The 14,600-nt window shown below is 42.8% G+C and overlaps 1 long non-coding RNA gene across 1 annotated transcript; it reads left to right on the forward strand.

Annotated features, from left to right (window-relative positions):
* The first annotated feature begins 5,196 nt into the window (after positions 1–5,196).
* LOC106561344 (uncharacterized) lies at positions 5,197–12,703 on the forward strand. The gene is made up of 3 exons (XR_001318780.3): positions 5,197–5,356; positions 5,720–5,787; positions 6,910–12,703. It is a non-coding gene; the product is annotated as an uncharacterized LOC106561344 (long non-coding RNA).
* The last annotated feature ends 1,897 nt before the right edge of the window (positions 12,704–14,600 follow it).

Consider the following 14,600-nt stretch of genomic DNA (forward strand, 5'->3'; position numbering starts at 1 on the left):
GAGGCTACCCGGAACATATCCCAGTCCACGTGATCGAAGCAATCTTGAAGCGTGGAATCCGATTGGTCAGACCAGTGTTGGATAGACCTAAGCACGGGCGCTTCCTGTTTTAGTTTCTGCCTATAGGAGGGGAGCAACAAGATGGAGTCATGGTCAGATTTGCCAAAAGGAGGGCGGGGGAGGGCCTTGTATGCATCGCGGAAGTTAGAGTAGCAATGGTTGAGCATGTTACTCGCTCGTGTACTGCAATCGATATGCTGATAGAATTTAGTTAGCCTTGTTCTCAAATTAGCTTTGTTAAAATCCCCAGCTACAATAAATGCAGCCTCAGGATATATGGTTTCCAGTTTGCATAAAGTCCAGTGAAGTTCCTTGATGGCCGTCTTGGTATCCACTTGCGGGGGTATATACACGGCTGTGACGATAACCGAGGAGAGTTCTCTTGGGAGATAATAAGATCGGCATTGGATTCTGTGGAATTCTAGGTCAGGTGAACAAAAGAACTTAAGTTCCTGTATGTTGTTATAATTACACCATGAGTCGTTAATCATGAAACATACACCTCCGTCCTTCTTCTTAACGGAGAGATATTTATTCCTGTCGTCGCGATGCACTGAAAATCCCATTGGCTGTGCTGACTTCAACAGCATATCCCAAGCTAACCATGTTTCCAAGTATGTTACCGAGTATGTTACAATCCCGGATATCTCTTTCGAAAGCATCTCTTGCCCTGATTTCGTCAACTTTGTTAACAAGGGACTGGACATTAGCGAGTAATACACTCAGAAGCGGTGGGTAGTGCGCGCATCCAAAGCCTCACTAGAAGACCACTCCGGCACCCTCTCCTCCGGCGTCGTTGTTTTTCGGTCATCCTCTGGAATCAGTTAAATGCCCTGGATTGTGCAGACAAAGGATACGCTTTGGGAAAGTCGTATTCCTGGCCGTAGTGCTGGTTGTGCTGGTAAGTTGACGTCTCTCTGATATCGAATAGTTCTTCCCGGCTGTATGTAATAACACTTAAGGTTTCCTGGGCTAACAATGTAAGAAATAATATATAAAAAAACAAAATACTGCACGGTTTCCTAAGGACTAAAAGTGAAACTGCCATCTCTATCGGCGCCATTTTTCAGTATTATCTCATCACGTTTGCCGACAATCACCGACATCACGGACAATGACGAGACAGCCTATAGGGAGGAGGTCAGAGACCTGACCGTGTGGTGCCAGGACTACAACCTCTCCCTCAACGTGATCAAGACAAAGAGATGACTGTGGACTACAGGAAAAGGAGGACTGAGCACGCCCCCATTCTCATGGACAGGGCTGTAGTGGAGCAGACTGAGAGCTTCAAGTTCCTTGGTATCCACATCACCAACAAACTATCATGGTCCAAACATACCAAGACAGTCGTGAAGAGGGCACGACAATGCCTATTCCACCTCCAGGATTTTGAAAAGATTTGGCATGTGTCCTCAGATCCTCAAAATGTTCTACAGCTGCACTATCGAGAGCATCCTGACTGGTTGCATCACTGCCTGGTATGGCAACTGCTCGGCCTCCTACCGAAAGGCACTAGAGGGTAGTGCGTGCGGCCCTGTACATCACTGGGGCCAAGCTTCCTGCCATCCAGGACCTCTATACCAGGCGGTGTCAGAGGAAGGCCATAAAAATGGAGGACCTGTCCAGTCACCGTAGTCATAGACTGTTCTCTCTGCTACCGCACGGCATGCGGTACCAGAGCTCCAAGTCTAGGTCCAAGAGGCTTCTAAACAGCTTCGACCCCCAAGCTATAAGACTCCTGAACATCTAATCAAATGGCTACCCGGACTATTTGCATTCCCCCCCCCCCCTTTTACGCTGCTGCTACTCTCTGTTATTATCTATGCATTGTCACCTTAATAACTCTACCTACATGCACCTATTACCTCAATTACCTCGACTAACCGGTGCCCCCACACATTGACTCTGTACCGGTACCCCCCTGTATATAGCCTCGCTATTGTTATTTTACTGCTGCACCCTTAATTATTTGTTACTTTTCTTTTTTTTTAAATAGTATTTTTCTTAAAACTGCACTGTTTGTTAAGCGCTTGTAAGTAAGCATTTCACTGTAATGTCTACACCTGTTGTATTCGGCGCATGTGACAAATACAATTTGTTTCTGACCGTTTGAGCAGACACATGCACATTTGTGGCCTGCTGGAGGTCATTTTGCAGGGCTCTGGCTGTGCTTCTCCTGCTCCTCCTTGCACAAAGGCGGAGGTAGCGGTCCTGCTGCTGGGTTGTTGCCCTCCTACGGCCTCCTCCACGTCTCCTGATGTACTGGCCTGTCTCCTGGTAGCGCCTCCATGCTCTGGACACTACGCTGACAGACACAGCAAACCTTCTTGCCACAGCTCGCATTGATGTGCCATCCTGGATGAGCTGCACTACCTGAGCCACTTGTGTGGGTTGTAGACTCCGTGTCATGCTACCACTAGAGTGAAAGCACCGCCAGCATTCAAAAGTGACCAAAACATCAGCCAGGAAGCATAGGAACTGAGAAGTGGTCTGTGGTTACCACCTGCAGAACCACTCCTTTATTGGGGGTGTCTTGCTAATTGCCTATAATTTCCACCTGTTGTCTATTCCATTTGCACAACAGCATGTGACATTTATTGTCAATCAGTGTTGTTTCCTAAGTGGACAGTTTGATTTCACAGAAGTGTGATTGACTTGGAGTTACATTGTGTTGTTTAAGTGTTCCCTTTATTTTTTTGAGCAGTATATTTTAGATGCTTTTCACTAGCAGCCGCAACTCAATAATCAGCTAGGCCTATTGCCATGCGGGCTGCCCAAATTGCGGACTTACCAAATAGGCATAGGCCTACCCACTTGTGTTTTAAACAATCCACAGCTATAAAAAAAAACTGGAAAAATAAGCTAATGATCCTTTGTGGCTAAGTCATGCTCTCTGGTGAAGTATTTTGCATGATTTTATTTAGTAATTATTATAATTTTGGCAAAACATCAATTTACTTTTGGGGATGCCAGCATCCGAACAGAGCACCGTGCACCCGCCAACGTTCTTTTCCAATTCGTGAGGGGCTGAAACCAGAGATCTGTATATCATGACAAGATGCTCATGTCTCCGCCCTAAATATGTGATTTTTGGCGAGAGTGAGCCCTCTCATTTGTCTCTTCCTCTCTGCTGAAACTAGCGAGCGAAACAGCGCCCCTCTGTCTTACTAGATGTAGCCCATTTATCTAATGTTGTCTAAAAAGAAATAGTATGACATGCTATACTCTTTTTTTCCCAGACAGAATCAGATATATGGTCTACACATACTGAGACAGAGGGGCGCTATTTCGCACACTCAAATGCGTCTTTCTGTTGGTGCCTGTCTTGGTCAAATAAATGATCAATATTTCAATATTTTATTTGGAAGGGTAAGGAGGTATGGTAGGCATACACTGCGTATATCACAGTGGTCTGCTGCCATCTTAGGATATTTTACATAACACGTCTTATGAGGCTTAAGCAGGGCCAGCATTATGGGCAGGCCTTAGTGGGCCTGGTGTAGCGTAAAAAATGCCTTTGTCCTCATAAGATGTCAAATATTCTGATGGCAGCAAACCACTGCAGTGCATGCCCACCGCTTGTGCAAACAATCCATGTTTGGGTCCACACAATACTGTGAATATTGCCTCAAATAAGTGGAAATAGCATGGCACCATCACCTCTTACCTTGTTCTTTCAGAGTTTTTGAAATGCTGAATTGGAAAGGCACGTGTGTTGGAAAGTTGAATTGGAAAGTTCATCTGTCCTGTGTTGATAGGGGTTCTGGATGGGTGCTAGTTCTGGATGGGTGCTTTCTGACAGTGACCTTGAAGTTGAAAATGACTATGATACTGCTTTTAGAATAGGGGATTTTCATGACAGTGTCTGGGAGGTAAAAAGCATTTGCCATTTGTGAGAGGGGGATTTTGTCTATTTAGGAGGTATTTGTCTATTTGATGTTTAACAATATAGAAAAAGAACAGGAACCAACTTTCAATTCCATTTAAGTGAAACAATTTTAAAAATAGAAAGAGTGTACTGGTCAGAATATATTAATTAATAAACTGTCTGGCTGAGGCCTTGATTTAATGAAATCACATTGGAGAAGATGTGTAGCCAATCTATTTACTTGAATTCGATGGTTGACATTTAAACATGTGTTTAGGGGTTTCAGGTATCAGTGTGTATCAGTTTCACACATAAAAGTTGTAACCTTAATGTAACCTTTGTCTTTCACAGAACGGAATCAAATTTCTCTGTGGAACAGTCAGAACTGACGCTAGAGCCTGATGTCATCTCCCCTACACTTTCAATTAATTGACCTATCCTACACTGACATCTGCTGGACAGAAACTTGTCCTCTCCTCTTCACCACTCTTTATGCTGTTCTGCTCATGGAATTTAGAGTTAATTTGTACTACTTTAGATGGAATCACAACAAGAACTTCCGAAGAAACACTGACACTTGTTATCTTTGTTTAATGAAATCACATTTTATTTCTGGTTCATTCTAATATGAACGTTATAAAGCATTTAATTAAATCTACCCATTTCAACAACTTCATCACTAAAGTGTTTGATGAGACTATTTTTGTAGTCTAGTAGGTCTACTGTGTAGCCTACTACGTTATTTTTAAACCACTCCAAACAAGAAGTTCACTCACAGGAAAAATAAAGTTATTCTATCTATGATTTCATTTTGCATGTCTGCTGCTTTGTTGAAAACAATGAGAACTTTTACACTGAGAATGTGAAGACAACTGTATGTCACTCAGTTGTGTATTTGAATGATTCTTATGTTTAAAAAACTGAGATTAGTTTTAAACAATGTAAGTTATATACCACAAATATGGATATTTGTACTGTTACGGAACTGACTAGACAGCCTACGGTTAACACTTTACATTCTAAGTCTAGGGGTTCTAGGCTTGCCTAATGGTTCTGTAACCTGGATGAATTTGTGAATAAATGTGAGAAGTAAGTGTAAGCAACCAGTTGCTGAATGTTCATGTGCCCAGGGAGACAGTAACCTTATTTTAGCCTACAAGCGGATTATTACGTTCATATGGTGAAGGAAACAAATACTGTATACTGTATACAAAAAGGAAACTACAAACAGGCATGCCCAAACTAAAGATTCACAACCAAAACGAACTGTTACAGAACCGACTAGTTTCCTATCTGAGGGAATGGTCTTGATGGCATCTGCTTTGATGATGAGATCTACTGGGATGTGATACTGTACTAAATCATTAAAGACTAAATGCATTAATATCATGAAGACTGCAAAGCCATTTTGGAACTATCTTTCTGAAGGTAATTTCTTAGCTTTTTTTAGTTGAGAGAATTTAAATCAAAATAATTGTACACCTTTTGTTTTAACTGATTTATGTCATTGTTAAAGGGAAGTGTATGTTTTAGTCACCCCTGTCACCTAAACAATAGTGTTTCCCACATATTGTCACGTCCTACATGGAATGGTCAATACCAGTATTTAGCTATTAGCTTGTCTCCAGTCCAATAAGGGTTGCTTACTGTTATGTCTAAATGGTCTTTGGTTTGAAGAGGCTGAGGAAGGAAATGGCAGTGGAAACTATGTTTACCTCTTCTTTTACATGATATTGGAAGTTCTAATAAAAATGTTTCTATGATGATGATGATGATGATTTCTGCCCCCAGTTACCTGAGGATGAAGAGAACAATCCACCTACCGTGGAGTACAATAACCACATGCGGAACCAGGCCGTGTAAGTAGCAGATTTATGCAACTGTATGATTATGGAGGTTGGATTGTAAGATTTTTGTTTCTTACACCTCATGGTACAGCATGAGAACGGCTTTGGTTCTCATAAGATGTGTTATGTCAAATATCATCAAGATGGCAGCAGACCACTGCTACATACAGTGTATGCCCTCCACTAGTTCAAACAATCCATGTTTGGGCCCACACAATACTGTGAATATTGTGGAGACAGCATGGCACCATCACCCTTACCTTGTTCTTTCTGGGTTTTTTAAATTCTGAATTGGAAAAGTGTGTATGTGTGCGTGTGTGGTGTGTGTGTATGCAGTGACGTACTGCACTGCACGCACAGGAAAACAGCAAATTTTAGGAGAACAGCAAATTTCCTGCAATTCTACACATTTTGCCATGGGACAGAGAGGTAAGGTTGCATTTTTTAGCTAATTTCTTGCAATTCTACACATGTTGCTATGGCTTACGACGTGCTCATATACTATCTTTTAGGGTGGTACGCCAAATGTGTGTGTGTTGGATAGGCTACGTGCTCTGTCTTTCTGTCTTTAAGTTAATCTGTTCTGTGTTGATAGGGGTGTTCCATAGCTCTGGACAGGTGCTTTCTGAAAGTGACCTTGAAGTTATAGAAAATGCATTTGATGTATGTGAGAGGAGGATTTTGTCTATTTAGGAGGAATCTGTCTATTTGATGTAAAACAATATAGAAAAAGAACAGGAACCAACTTTCAATTCCATTTAAGTGAATCAATTTGAAAATAGAAAGAGAGTACTGGTCATAATATATTCATTAATAAACTGTCTGGCTGAGGCCTTGATATGATGAAATCAGGTACGAAAAAAAAGAAAAAAAATGTATGAAAAGTATGCATTCACTACTGTAAGTCGCTCTGGATAAGAGCGTCTGCTAAATGACTAAAATGTAAATGTAAAATGTAAGATTTCATAAGATAGGATTGATTATAAAAAAAGAAAAAAGAAAAAGAAAATGGAGAAGATGTGTAGCCGATATATTTACTTGAATTCGATGGTTGACGTTTAAATATGTTTTTAGGGGCTGTATCAGTTTCACACATAAAAGTTGTAACCTTAATGTAACCTTTGTCTTTCACAGAACAATCAAATTCCTCAGTGGAACAGTCAGAACTAGAGCCTGACGTCATCTCCCCCCTGCACTTTCAACTGATGATCCTATCCTACACTGACATCTGCTGGACAGAAACCAGTTCTCTCTTCCTCATCACCGTACACTGTTCTGTTCATGGAATTTATAGTACATTTTAACTACTTAATTTAATGAAATCACATTGTAACCACATGTAACCTGTTTGTTCTAAATGTGTTATTTCTGGTTCATTCTAATCTCTACGTTATAAAGCATTTTATTAAATCTATCCATTTGTGCAACCTGGTCACTAAAGTGTTTGATGAGACTATTTTTGTAGTCTAGTAGGTCTACCACTCCAAACAAGAAGTTCCCTCACAGGAAAAATAAAGTTATTCTATCTCTGATTTCATTTTGCATGTCTGCTGCTTTGTTGAAAACAATTAAACATTTTACATTGAGAATGTGAAGGCAATATATACTGTATGTCAATCATGAATGATCCGTTTAAAGAACCCAATTGAGGTTATATACCACAAATGTGGGTATTGGTACTCTTATTGTAACTGCTGTAATCAAGTGCCTTTTTAATATGGTGAAAATGGAATAGCTGCTCTATTAATGATGATATATTGCATTCAACAGAATATGTGACATTTGAACAAATAATAACACTTTGCAGTAGATGTATCTCCCTCAACTCATTACCGAGCGTTTGGACTTCACCTCGTCCAAGACACAAAATACGTTACTTCTACCCCCTCACCCCAATATGTCATCATTTATTTCACATATGAAAATCACCACCCAAATGCCCCGGATGTTCTGGTTTGTCCTCATCATTTAGCTCTAAATAGATGGCTTTGACCCTACACTGAAAAAAAAGAATGTTGTTAAATATTTTTTTCTTAGCTCTTAAGGTTCCTTGGAGAACTCTTGCCCGATAAGGAACCTTTGACTTAAGTATGGGGTTCTTGACGTGAATCTACGGTTCTTGAGAATTCTTAAAATGTTATTGAAATGTATGGAAGCTGTTTCATAGCACACAGCAAATTAGCCAGCATTAACTAGTGTTGATTTTTCAGTGTTATATTTCTAGTGTTGACCCAGGGGTTAAATTAACACTGTAACGAGATAAATTAACACTCAGTGGTGTAAAATAACCCTAGTGTTAGTGTTATTAACCAGAGTTGAGCCAAAACCACGCCCATCATTATCATATTTCCCAACATGCTCTATTAAGGGTTGATTTTTTGAATTGTTTGTTTCAGTATCTATGTTTTTGCATGTACATTGATTGACTAATTCATCTTATGCTACTCAAATATAAACAACATACATTTTTCTAAACTATTCCGATCTGTTACTTGGATTTATTGCACCCTTTACTGAAATGGTTGTTCCCAGATTACATGTATTAATCTCATATCTCTGTCTCCACAACCCTATCAGTCATTCTGAATGCAGGTTGCAGGTGAATAAAAATATCAAATGTTGAATATCCCTACTCTGGCTGGATTCCATGAAGAATTACTTTGCAAACAGGCATAATGTGACTTGCAAGCCTGATGTGGCCTGTAAACTATGCGTTTGAGGCAAGTGTATTTGGGTTAAACTAGTAGTGATGTTAAATTTCATACCGGAGCAGTTTACTTCAAAGCAGTGCACCGATGCCTGTATCATTTTATCAGAAGCACGTGATCAATGACGTCCAAGCTATGTTTTGTCAAACAACCACCTGATTGGTTTGACAATGGATTCACAAGAAGACAAAAAGGCAATCCCGACCTCATCAAAAATAATTTTGGCTGTTCTACGTTCTTTTGACCAGCAGGTGCCACTAGTTCACACTGTGTTGATCAAAGACTTGAATAATCAACCTATTTTCGACACAATTGGCTATAAAGCATCAACGATTAAGGAAGATTAGTTTCCCCATCACTAAACTATTTTCTTAAAGAACACAATTTCAATGGCAACATAGTCACTTAAAATCTCACCAAATAAAAGCCACAGGACTGAAGACAAAACGAAAACAAACGTATCACTGTCAATAGCAAACACATTCATGGGTGGCACTGGTAACTCTAAAATTCACTCAAAAGGCACCCTGGGAAATATACAAATAAGGCTTAAAGCCATACAGCAGGGCTATTCAATTCCACTCCTGGAGGGCTGAGCCATGTCAGGTTTTGGATTTTTGTATGGTTCTTAAAAAAAACATCCCATTTAGGGTACTTCAGAGATCCTAAAATGGTTTCCCTACCAACCTGTAGCACTCACATATATAATCATGAAGTGCTTTGAAAGGCTGGTTGAAGATATCCCTCTAGTGGTGTGGGGGCTGTGCTTTGGCAAAGTGGGTGGGGTTACATCCTGCTTGGTTGGCCCTGTCCGGGGGTATCGTCGGACGGGGCCACAGTGTCTCCCGACCCCTCCTGTCTCAGCCTCCAGTATTTATGCTGCAATAGTTTATGTGTCGGGGGGCTAGGGTCAGTCTGTTATATCTGGAGTACTTCTCCTGTCTTATCCGGTGTCCTGTGTGAATTTAAGTATGCTCCCTCTAACTCTCTCTCTCTCTTTCCTTCTTTTCTCTCTTCTCTCGGAGGATCTGAGCCCTAGGACCATGCCTCAGGACTACCTGGCCTGATGACTCCTTGCTGTCCCCAGTCCACCCCAGTCCAGCTGCTGCTGCTCCAGTTTCAAATGTTCTGCCTGCGGCTATGGAACGCTGACCTGTTCACCGGACGTGCTACCTTGTCCCGGACCTGCTGTTTTCGACTCTCTATCTCTCTGCCGCACCTGCTGTCTCTAACTCTGAATGATCAGCTATGAAAAGCCAACTGACATTTACCCCTGAGGTGCTGACCTGTTGCACCCTCTACAACCACTGTGATTATTATTATTTGACCCTGGTGGTCATCTATGAACGCTTGAACATCTTGGCCATGTACTGTTCTAGTCTCCACCTGGCACAACCAGAAGAGGCCTGGCCACCCGTCAGAGCCTGGTTCCTCTCTAGGTTTCTTCCTAGGTTCCTGCCTTTCTAGGGAGTTTTTCCTAGCCACCGTGCTTCTACATCTGCATTGCTTGCTGTTTGGGGTTTTAGACTGGGTTTCTGTATAGCACTTTGTGACAAAAAGGGCTTTATAAATACATTTGATTGTGTTGAGAAACCATCCGTCTCATAACCTCAGATCTGACCATGGCTGTCAGGGAACACCCACATCAAGAAATCCCCCAAATTGCAGTCTGCAATTACACCATATTCGACACCCTAGGCCCACTCCAATTTGCATACCACCACAACAGATCTACAGACGATGCAATCTCATTTGCACTCCAGTCTGCCCTCTCCCACCTGGACAAGAAGAATACTTACAGTACATGAGAATGCTGTTCATCAACTACTTCTCAGCTTTCAATACCATAGTGCCCTCCAAGCTCGTCACCAAGCGCTGGACGCTGGGACTGAACACCTCCCTCTGCAACTGGATCCTGGACTTCAGGTGGTGAGTGTAGGCAACAACAACTCTGTCATGCTGACCCTCAACACAGGGGTGTGTGATTAGCCCCCCGTACTCCCTGTTTTCCCACAACTCTATGGCCACGCACACAGTGGAAAGGGTCAAGAGCGTCAAGTTCCTCTGTGTCCACATCACTGAGGACTTTAACATGGTCCTCTCACACCAGCACAGTCGTGAACAAGGCACGGCAGCACCTCTTCTCCCTCAGAAGGCTGAAACGATTTGGCATGGCCCCTCAGATGTACCATCGAGAGTGCCCTGACTGGTTGTATCATCATCTGGTATGGCAACTGCACCGCCCTCGACCGGAAGGCCCTACAGAGGGTGGTGCGGATGGCCCAGCACATCACTGGGGGCAAGCTCCCATCCACCCAGGACATACAGTTGAAGTTGGAAGTTTACATACACCTTAGCCAAATACATTTCAACTTAGTTTTTCACAATTCCTGACATTTAATCCTAGTAAAAATTCCATGTCTTAGGTCAGTTAGGATCACCACTTTATTTTAAGAATGTGAAATGTCAGAATAATAGTTGAGAGAGTTATATATTTTTCAGCTTTTATACTTCTTTCATCACATTCCCAGTGGATCAGGAGTTTACATACACTCCATTTTGCCACAACTTTGGAAGTATGCTTGGGGTCATTGTCCATTTTGGAAGATCCATTTGTGACTTTAACTTCCTGACTGATGTCTTGAGATGTTGCTTCAATATATCCACATAATTTTCCTCCCTTGTGATGCCATCTATTTTGTGAAGTGCACCAGTCCCTCCTGCAGCAAAGCACCCCACAACATGATGCTGCCACCCCGTGCTTCACTGTTGGGATGGTGTTCTTCGGCTTGCAAGCCTCCCCCTTTTTCCTCCAAACATAACGATATTCATTATGGCCAAACAGTTCTATTTTTGTTTCCTCAGACCAGAGGACATTTCTCCAAAAAGTACGATCTTTGTCCCCATGTGCAGTTGCAAACCGTAGTCTGGCTTTTTTATGGCGATTTTGGAGCAGTGGCTTCTTCCTTGCTGAGCGGCCTTTCAGGTTATGTCGATATAGTACTCGTTTTACTGTGGATATTCCCCAGCATCTTCACAAGGTCCTTTTCTGTTGTTCTGGGATTAATTTGTACTTTTCGCACCAAAATACGTTCATCTCTAAGAGACAGAACGCGTCTCCTTCCTGAGCAGTATGACAGCCGCGTCGTCCCATAGTGTTTATATTGTTTGTACCGATGAACGTGGTACCTTCAGGCATTTGGAAATTGTTCCCAAGGATGAACCAGATTTGTGGATGTCTACAATTTTTTTCTGAGGTCTTGGCTGATTTCTTTTGATTTTCCCATGATGTCAAGTAAAGAGGCACTGAGTTTGAAGGTAGGCCTTGAAATACATCCACAGGTACACCTCCAATTGACTCGAATGATGACAATTAGCCTATCAGAACCGTCTAAAGCTATGACATTTTCTGGAATTTTCCAAGCTGTTCAAAGGCACAGTCAACTTAGTCTATGTAAACGTCTGACCCACTGGAAGTCAAATAATCTGTCTGTAAAAAATTGTTGGAAGAATTACTTGTGTCATGCACAAAGTAGATGTCCTAACCGACTTGCCAAAACTATAGCTTGTTAACAAGAAATTTGTGGAGTGGTTGAAAAACCAGTTTTAATGATTCCAACCTAAGTGTATGTAGACTTCAAGTGTACATGCCAGGCAGTATCTGAGATAAAGGCCCCAAAAACAGACAAAGACTCCAGCCACCTGAGACATGGACTGTTCTCCATGCTCCCACCGGCAGACGATACCGGTGCATCAAGGATCAGACCAACAGACTCCTAAACAGCTTTTATCCCCTGGCCATAAGATTGTTAAATGGACATTGAGTAAGGAACTGGCACTGACCTGTATATACTTGCTTTCTTCAACCTATATGGTGGTACTGGTCCCGTGTGGCTCAGTTGGTAGAGCATGGTGTTTGCAACACCAGGGTTGTGTGTTCGATTCCCATGGGGGACCAGTAAGGAAAAAATAAATAAATAAAGAATTATGAAATGTATGCATTCACTACTGTAAGTTGCTCTGGATAAGAGCGTCTACTAAAATGTACTTGTGTGTTTTTTGTATTATCATTTGTTTTTTTCTCTTTTCTATTATTATCTATATTATTATTATCACTGCATTGTTGGGAAAGAGCTAACGAGGTAAGAATTCCACTGTACTGTTTTACACCTGTTGTATCCTGTGCACGCGGCGAATAAACTTTGAAAATTGAAACTACAGCATCGCTCTCAAGAACTTTATTTGGTTGTAACTTGCACCTCTATTTTTAAGAGTGTAAAGTCAATCTCCAGGCTTCTCCTCGCACAACAAATGTTTGTGAACGCACCATTACTCTGAACCAGATCCTCCACCGTCCTCTCCAAAGAGATCACACAGGGGTCAGGGGTCATGATGTCATTCCCCAATGCTCTCCTGGGACACCAGAGTCAGCCACACACGCACGGGAGGGAGAGATCATGTCCATATGCTCTCCTGGGAGACTAAAATGACCACTGGGACAGGAACACATCAGAACCCAGCCCGCAGCATCAGCCTCAACACGCCCCAAGGTAAAAGGTTCAAAGGTTTGATCAAGTACAAGGTCACACTCAGGCCTCCACAGGCACATGCATGATTTGGTGCGTGTTGTTTTACCTTGTTACAATAACAGCAGCATCCACTATTTCTTTCTTTTACTACTATGCATCAATATGATCTGCCATTATGCATTTACAGTTCCCTCTGCAGTGATGTTCTATTGCCCCCCTGAGAGTGTAACTCATGTTGTGAGTGCAGATGATTCCCACACATCAGTAGCAGCGAGGGATCCTTCTCCACTCCCTCTCAAAGGCAGGCTTGGAGCTGTTTTCTTTTGTCATCAGTAACGCTTTGGAGTAAAGGAGGTAATGGTGCCACAAGTGCTTAAATTAAACGAGATGCATTCCTGCTGTGAAAAATTGGTGAGCCACTCCCCCCTTCAGACACTGACAGCACTCTTCCCCCTCCGCACACACTTGCATCTGCCTGTGCCTGTGTGTACACACACAGACACAGACACATTCACACACACATGCGTACACAGACACACACACACAACATTCTCCCTGACACCCACCTCTCCATCGCCCCTCCTGCCATTCCATACTCAGCTCATGTTTATTCATCAGCCACTTAAAGGACCTTGTTAAAACTAAATCAGAGGCCCTTTTTATGGTCCTGCTCCTTACCCCAGGGGTCAGACAAGTTGGTGCTGAGGGGGACATGACCCTGGGGGCACAGAGCTGTGGCGGGAAGGGGGCACAGAGTTGAGGAGGGAAGGGGAAGAGAGTTGAGGAGGGAAGGGGTCCTACATGGCAGGAAGCTCGGCCCCAGTGATGTACTTGGCTGTCCGGACCACCCACTATAGCGCCATGCGATCGTGGGCGGTGCTATTGCCATACCAAGCAGTGATGTAGCCAGTCAAGATGCTCTCAATGGTACAGCTGTAATACTTTTGGAGGATTTTAGGGCCCATGCCAAACCTTTTCAAACCTTTTTGAGGGGGAAGAGGCACTGTAGCGCCTTCTTCACGACTGTGCGCATGTGTATGGATCATTTTAAGTACATAGTGATTTGGACATCGAGGAACTTGAAGCTCTCGACCCGCTCCACTGCAGTCCTGTCGATATTGATTGGAGGCGTGCTCCCATCCACAGCGAGTATAGGAGGGGACTAAGCACACACCCCAGTGGGGGCCCTATGTTGAGGGTTAGCGTGGCAGAGGAGATGTTGCCTACCCTCACCACCTGGGGTCGACCCGTCAGGAGGTCCAGGATCCAGTTGCAGAGGGAGGTGTTCAGTCCTAGGGTCTGAAGCATGGTGACGAGCTTGGAGCGGATAATGGTGTTGAATGCTGAGCTGTAGTCAATGAACAGTATGCTCACATAGGTATTTATCTTATCTAGGTGGGTGAGGGCAGTGTGGAGAGCAATTGAGATTGCATTGTCTATGGATCTGTTGGGGCGGTATGCAAATTGGAGTTGTGGAGTTGATTTGTGCCATAACCAGCCTCTCAAAGCAGTTCAGGATTACAGATGTGAGTGCTACAGGGTGGTAGTCATTGAGGTATGAAGCCTTAGAGAATGATGGTGATCATCT

The sequence above is a fragment of the Salmo salar genome, chromosome 10 (assembly GCF_965601325.2).
Source record: "Salmo salar chromosome 10, fSalSal1, whole genome shotgun sequence".
Lineage (NCBI taxonomy): Eukaryota > Metazoa > Chordata > Actinopteri > Salmoniformes > Salmonidae > Salmo > Salmo salar.